The following is a 6,743-nucleotide window of genomic DNA, read 5'->3' as shown; positions in this document are numbered from 1 at the left end:
AAATGAAATTAAATGAAACCTGTGGTAAAAAGGGGTGTGTGCTGAGGGCAGAGAAGAGGTATCTCTGAGGGAAAAGGATGGAAATCAACCACAAGGAAGGCACAGCGGCAAAGTTCAGTGCATTATTTATTAACCAAGCTTTGAAAACATCAGTGATGTAAAGATGGAACATTGTTGAATATGATTTTGGGCAACGTCTTGTTCATTGGCAAACTTCTCCAATAATACTACTCCTCATTAGCTGCCAGTTTTGCTGAATACATTCTGAAAAGTGATAATTTCAGGGAAATGGGGAGAGTGATGGGAATATTGCTGCCACTTAGCTCCCTTTAAAGCAGGATGGTATCATGACTGAGGCTCCCAGTAGTGACTTGGACACTGACTCAGAGGGAGAGGAGCCAGCTCAGCTAGTAGCACCACCCAAAGAATCAGTAGCTCTGATTCCTGACACTAAGCCTGAGTCCAACAACCAGGAACCACGTAAATCTCTCTCTCTCTCTCTCTCTCTCTCTCTCTCTCTCTCTCTCTCTCTCTCTCTCACACACACACACACACACACACACCCACACACCCACACACACCCACACCAAGGCAGGATCCCCAGGGACTGCTGCCTCTGAGCTGAACTCCACTGAGAAGTTATTCTTATTATTAATTAAATTTATATGCTGCCCTTTATCTGAAGTTCACAGGGCAGTTTACAACGGAAAATTACAAAATATTAAACATAATAGCAACAAAGCAAAACAAAAACCCAGACCCATTTAAAAGGTCACCGATTGTCTAACCAGCCAATGGCCTGGATGAGAATGAATGTTTTCCCTGGCACTTCAAGATATGTAATGAGGGTGCCAGGCAAGCATGCCACAAAGGGGGGAGCAACCGCAGAAAAGGCCTGTTCTCATGTTGCCACCCTCTGGATCTAGAATGAAATTAGCTTCTTTGTTTGCCAAGAGCCTCACTTGCTAAAGCTGCTCAGAGGCAAAGAAACCCAAAGAAAGCTGATGAAGCAATGACGGAGTTTGAAGCGCCAGGGACCTGTCCAGGGTCCTGAAGGGTCTGTCGCTGATCATTCTTCCTAGGTCCTTTTCAAAGTGCTGCAGTGCAGTGACAGAGCAGCTGCTTTGTACAGTGGTACCTCGGGTTAAGAACTTAATTCGCTCTGGAGGTCAGTTCTTAACCTGAATCTGTTCTTAGCCTGAGGTACCACTTTAGCTAATGGGGCCTCCTGCTGCCGCCGCACCGCCACCGCGTGATTTCTGTTCTCATTCTGAAGCAAAGTTCTTAACCCGAGGTACTATTTCTGGGTTAGCGGAGTCTGTAACCTGAAGTGCCTGTAACCTGAAGCGTCTGTAACCTGAGATACTACTGTACTCTGAAAGTCTCAGGTTCAACTCTCTATATCTCCAGGGAAGGCTGAGAGATACTTCCTGTCTGAAATCCTGAGGAGATGCTCCTGAGCTATATACTCAATGTGAGGCAGCTTCCTTTGTTCCTGTGTGCTGCTGCTCTGGGTCAGAATGAGGTGAGATTGGGGTAGCTTTTCCTCCTCTGCAGCAAAGGATAAGGCAAGGGGCATGCAAGGAAGCCCCAGAAGCCTCTCCATCTCTCTCTCTCTCTCTCTCTCTCTCTCTCTCTCTCTCTCTCTCTCTCTCCCTCTCCAGCCACCAGAGTTTTTATTCAATAGCTTCTCTCAGAAAAACCTCTCCTAAGATCTCATCTCACCCAATGCTGCATGAAGTCTTGTTGCTAGTTCATGTTGGTGGTTGAAGGAAGCAATGGACCAAGAGGGAAGGAATGGAAGGAGGAGGGGTCAAGCCTGTTAGTTCCTTAATCAACATTAAAATAATAGTATACAGCATTAAAACTAGATCTACAGTTGCACCCAAAAGCCAGGGGTGGTAAATGTGGGCAGGCCATTTTGCCACCAGCTCAGGAGCAGCATGAAAAAGAATACAAAATTAAAAATACTGGAAATTCTTTTCTGAAAATCAATTCAATCCTACTCTCTCTCTCTTTCTTTCTTTCTTTCTTTCTTTCTTTCTTTCTTTCTTTCTATAATATTTCATTAAGTTTTCCAATTTAATAATCCAATAAAAACCACATTATAACCTTCCAAATTACAATACAATAAAAAAGCCAAATATATTGCCAAATTATATATCTTTGGGTGACTTCCCATGCTCTGAATTTCACGGAGTTCTAATAATCTAATATCACATTGCATTTCTTAATTAGTCAATAAACCATTCCAATGTTGATCCTTCACTTAATTTTCATTTATGTATGCAACCACTGTCCTTCCTTCCTTCCTTCCTTCCTTCCTTCCTTCCTTCCTTCCTTCCTTTTCTATGTACCAGAAGACTTGCATTGAGTTGGGGTGCATTTATGTTCTAGAGCCCTCTTCGGGTGCTGAAAAGAATAAGAATGTGCAACATCATCCACCATGATTGGCAAACAGCATGAGATCTCTGGATTGGGCAGGTTGAGTATAAATTACCTGGAGCCTGAGCTTCTTCGCCTGCTCAACAAAACAGAAGACAATTTTAGGCCTGCTCTCATGACTCCAGAAATGCTTGCACTGATGGAACAGTCATAAAAGTGTGATGCTGAATTCTACCTTCTGTGGCATTTTAGCTGTGAAGACAACCCAAATAAGCCTTTACTAGGTTTCCATTGTTGCTGATGTTTCTTCCTTTTCGCTTTTTAAACTCTTTAAATATTTTATGTGCTTTGTTATTGTATATCACCTTGTTGCCATTGGATGGAAAGTTGGTAAAATATTTTTTTTTCTAAATAAATCTTTCAAGCTGAGAAACAGCAAAATATGATAGCTTTTTTGGGGGGAGGGGAGGGAACCTACAGGTTGCAACTGAAACCTCAAGGTTAATGGTGAGATACAACAGGGGGAAGCCTACGTGCTTTATTGAATGCATGGCTCTCTGAACATCATGTGTTCAGACATTTCTGGGACAGCAAAAGCCTTCTGTGCCTCCCATGCCTCAAGCCAAACAAAAATTAAGTAGAAATTCTGATGTCATTAGGATCGGAAGGAAACCTCTATATATCTTGCTTGGATGGGCTTGAGAGAACATATGGTGTGGGGGGGGGTGGAGATTCAAGAGGAAGAGAGCATATTGCCTTGCCACAGAAGGAGGGAGTCAGTAATTAAAGGACTGGGTAAGCTAGGTAAGTCACAAATGAATGGTGCTTGCGGCAATGTTGGAGTAGAGTGGTCTCTTTCTATTAACAGTCAAATTCAGCTCCTCTGCAATTTGGTCAGTTTGATTGAACAGCATTTGCTTGGACAATTTTTAGTTAAATTCAGCAATCAGCTAACATTGCAGGGTAGTGAACTGTGGTGATATTCTAGTAAAGGTAAAGGGACCCCTGACCATTAGGTCCAGTCGTGGCCGACTCTGGGGTTGCGGCGCTCAACTCGCTTTATTGGCCGAGGGAGCTGGCATACAGCTTCCGGGTCATGTGACCAGCATGACTAAGCCGCTTTTGGCAAACCAGAGCAGCGCATGGAAATGCCATTTACCTTTCCGCCAGAGCAGTACCTATTTATCTACTTGCACTTTGACGTGCTTTCGAACTGCTAGGTGGGCTAGGTTGCAGCAATGGGAGCTCACCCCGTTGTGGGGATTCGAACCGCCGACCTTCTGATCTGCAAGTCCTAGGCTCTGTGGTTTAACCCACAGCGCCACCCACGTCCCTTGATATTCTAGTACTTTCAAGCAAAAAAACACTTCCACAAGCTTCAAAAGGTATGTTGCTATGTGCCAATTTACACAACCATTCCAGAATGCTGCAGTGTGGGTTGACCTAGAATAGCACTCTAGAGAGCTGAGATTATACGTCAAAGCAAGAGAAAACTCAGAAGAAGAAGAAGGAGGAGGAGGAGGAGGAGGAGGAGGAGGAGTTTGGATTTGATATCCCACTTTATCACTACCCGAAGGAGTCTCAAAGCGGCTAACAATCTCCTTTCCCTTCCTCCTCCACAACAAACACTCTGTGAGGTGAGTGAGGCTGAGAGGCTTCAGAGAAGTGTGACTAGTCCAAGGTCACCCAGCAGCTGCATGTGGAGGAGCGGGGAAGCGAACCCGGTTCACCAGATTATGAATCTACCGCCCTTAACCACTACACCACACTGGCTCTCTCAGGCCTGAATGAGGCCCTCTATACCTCCCAATCCGGCCCTCAAGACTTACCCAGACTTTGCGCCCTCCTCTAGTGATTTTACCTGGCTGGAATGTGTCCATGATCTGTTATAATACCTTTTGCTCACCTGGATGGAGAAATATGTGGCTGTACACAGTCACCATTAGCACACAGCCCTTGGAAGGATACTCATGAAGAAACGTGGCCCTCAGCTTGAAAAAGATTCTCCCACCCCTTAAGAGGATTAAGTTGTTTATTTATGTTACAAACGCAGCACAAAAATGGAAAGAAGGAGAAATTGGCAAAGTTAACAGCTTAAGAGAACCTACTGACCAAAGAATGGAAACCCTTTTCAGATTATTTAAATAAATATTACTATATGATGAACACTCAAGCAGGTTTTGAACTAAGAGCAACAGAAGGGAGGAAAGAGGTTTTGTTAAGGTTTAAGAGACAGGAGACAGGGTGCACCACAGGGAGAGAAACACTATGGAAAAGGGGGTCGGAAGTCGGAACAAAGGAAAAAAGAATGTATTATTATGTATTGAAATGTATGTGTGAATTTTTGGAAAACCTTTTTTAAACATCTTTACTGAAAGTTCAAAAAGTGCATAATTATATGTGCACTAAACAAGGTGAGACATAAATAAAGAGAGAAAACAAAAAAGAGAAACAGAACCTGTGTAGAAGGGAAAATAAAGGGGGGGGAGGAAAAACACACGCCCCAAAACTGTATTCTTAACAAGGTTTTTATTGTACTTCACCAGATCTTAACCTATTACAGTATTTGTAAGAACGGATTCCAAATATAATTGAATTTGTCCATGGCAAGTCTGCGTTTATATGCAAGTTGTTCATATGTTGCAAGTTTGTATAAGTCTTCAATCCAATCGAAGAAGGGAGTTGCATTTTTATTATAATTTTTGGAAAACTTAATAAAAAAAAACTTAGGAAAAAAATTCTCCCACTCATGTGATTGAGGCATAGAAGCACAGAAAGCTGCCTTATACCGAATCAGTCCAGTTGTCCATCTAGTTCAGCATTCTCAACAGTGATTGGCAGTTCTCCAGAGTTTCAGACAATACATCTTTCCCACTCTACCTTGAGATGTTGGGGACTGAATCCAGGAACTGCAAAGCAGGTATGTGCAGTACTGCTGAGCTCTGCAAGTCATTGCCCAGTCACCTCAAATCACAAAGTGCATTTTGTGTAGCTAGCAAACAGCTTCTTATGAAATTCCAAGTTCAGTTCTTTTTTCCACACACTGTAAATGTTTCAGTTAAATAATTTAACCTCCATCAATGAGAAACCGTATTTACAAGGCAAAGCTCACAGCCAGGAAAAGTAAGTCACAAAAGCATACATTTTTTTTAAATCCCAACTCAGCAGGAGTGCATCAAAAACAATCCAACTCAGAATTTTCAAAGACAAATTGGATCAAAGAATGCAAATCAATTTAACACCTCTGACACCCATTAAGGCTGCACTCCTATGCACAATTTCTTGAGAGTAACTTCCATGGAACTCAAGTTGGTTTACTTCTGGGTATACATGCATAGAGAGATGCGGGTGGCGCTGTGGGTTAAATCACAGAGCCTAGGACTTGCAGATCAGAAGGTCGGCAGTTTGAATCCCCACGACAGGGTGAGCTCCCGTTGCTCGGTCCCTGCTCCTGCCAACCTAGCAGTTCGAAAGCATGTCAAAGTGCAAGTAGATAAATAGATACCTTCTGGCGGGAAGGTAAACGGCGTTTCCGTGTGCTGCTCTGGTTCACCAGGAGTGGCTTAGTCATGCTGGCCACATGACCCGGAAGCTGTACGCCAGCTCCCTCGGCCAGTAAAGCGAGATGAGCGCCGCAACCCCAGAGTCGGCCACGACTGGACCTAATGGTCAGGGGTCCCTTTACCTTTACCTTTATACATGCATAGAATTACACTCACCAAGTGAAGGGAGCTTCTGAGTATGCATACATAGGATTAGGCTGTAAGTAAGTGGGTATAATATCATGCATTCACCATTGCCCAGGCAAGCACATATTTGTGGCACATGAATGCCGTGTAAATAACTCAGACTGTGAGCAATCTGCAACATTAGGTTTTTAAAAAAGAGAGTCATAAATGCATTATAACACTATGACACCAGATGGTGCTTTAGAGCTGAAATCAGAACTGAATGAAATTTTACATTGTGAGCTTTACAACAAGTGTCTCCCCCCGCCCCAATCATTTCCAGAGTGTTTTTTTAAAAAAATTGTGTAGATACAGCCCAGGTGCCAGCACTGAGTGAAATCAGGCCACAATCTTTATTGGCTAAGCAGCAGGTAAGTGGGGTTGGCATGGCAGTAGCGTGAGGATCAATTCATTATTCCATTCAGCCTTGTTGACGGAATGGTATTCTCCTACCATTTATTTTAATTATTTTTTGTTTATTGAATTTATATACCTCCCTATACCCGGAGCTCTCATGGGAGCTTAGGCCGCTTCCAGATCATTGCTAGTTTTAGGTGGAACTCAGTCACAACCTGGGCCTTTCACAACAATCCCTCTCCCCCCCAAAATGGGACTTTTTGTGATATGGAA

The sequence above is a fragment of the Podarcis raffonei genome, chromosome 17 (genome assembly GCF_027172205.1).
Source record: "Podarcis raffonei isolate rPodRaf1 chromosome 17, rPodRaf1.pri, whole genome shotgun sequence".
Taxonomy (NCBI): domain Eukaryota; kingdom Metazoa; phylum Chordata; class Lepidosauria; order Squamata; family Lacertidae; genus Podarcis; species Podarcis raffonei.
The sequence above is the reverse complement of the archived record's forward strand: the minus strand, read 5'-3'. Positions refer to the sequence as shown.